Raw genomic sequence first — 793 nt, 5'->3', positions numbered from 1 at the left:
AAAAAAAGAGCAAAAATAAAAATAACCCAATTCTTCAGGCAGGATGGCATTGATTTTGTGTTCTGTATGCTGAATAAACAGGGGAGATACAACAGAAATCATGAGATTCATTTGCTATTTTTAATATACAGCAATGAATTTTCATCCTTAAAGTGCCCCAGTGGGGGGTAGATATGAATGTGGAATAAAGAGATGCACAGATATTCAAAATGATGAACAGCTCAACAAAAATATGCAATCTACTGGCATTATGAAAAATATCAGGATATTATTAATTGTGGTAATTTTTTCCTGTTTCAAGAGAGAGCTCTTCTCTATTGGGAATGTAAATATACTCACTGCAGCTTTATTAAAGGGATTCATAAACAAAGTTTCATTAAAGGGAAGATCTGCAGCATTTCATCATGCTTCTAATGTCTCGTTTGGACAGATCTGTTCCTTGATCTAAGCTTCTGATACTTGTATATACCTGATTCAGGGAAGCATTTGTTTATTCAGAAATAACCCTTAGTATTAACTATAGACATAAACGATTTTCTAAATGGGAGAAGCCTCAAAGACATATTTAAATTCTTGCTTGGCTCTGGGGTTTGCTTGCAGCCCTTTCTGATGCTGTGAGACAAAACAACTGTGTCTATTACTGAGGTGTGAGCTGTGAACTGCCATAATTTTAGCTGGAGATATCCTTCACCCTTAGATTCTCAATATCCTTGCATATCCATGAGCCCAAAGCAACTGGAGCCTAGCTTTTACTAGGTTTGTTTCTTTTTATTTTCACCTAAGAGTGCATGGA

The sequence above is a fragment of the Meleagris gallopavo genome, chromosome Z, assembly GCF_000146605.3.
Source record: "Meleagris gallopavo isolate NT-WF06-2002-E0010 breed Aviagen turkey brand Nicholas breeding stock chromosome Z, Turkey_5.1, whole genome shotgun sequence".
Taxonomy (NCBI): domain Eukaryota; kingdom Metazoa; phylum Chordata; class Aves; order Galliformes; family Phasianidae; genus Meleagris; species Meleagris gallopavo.
The sequence above is the reverse complement of the archived record's forward strand: the minus strand, read 5'-3'. Positions refer to the sequence as shown.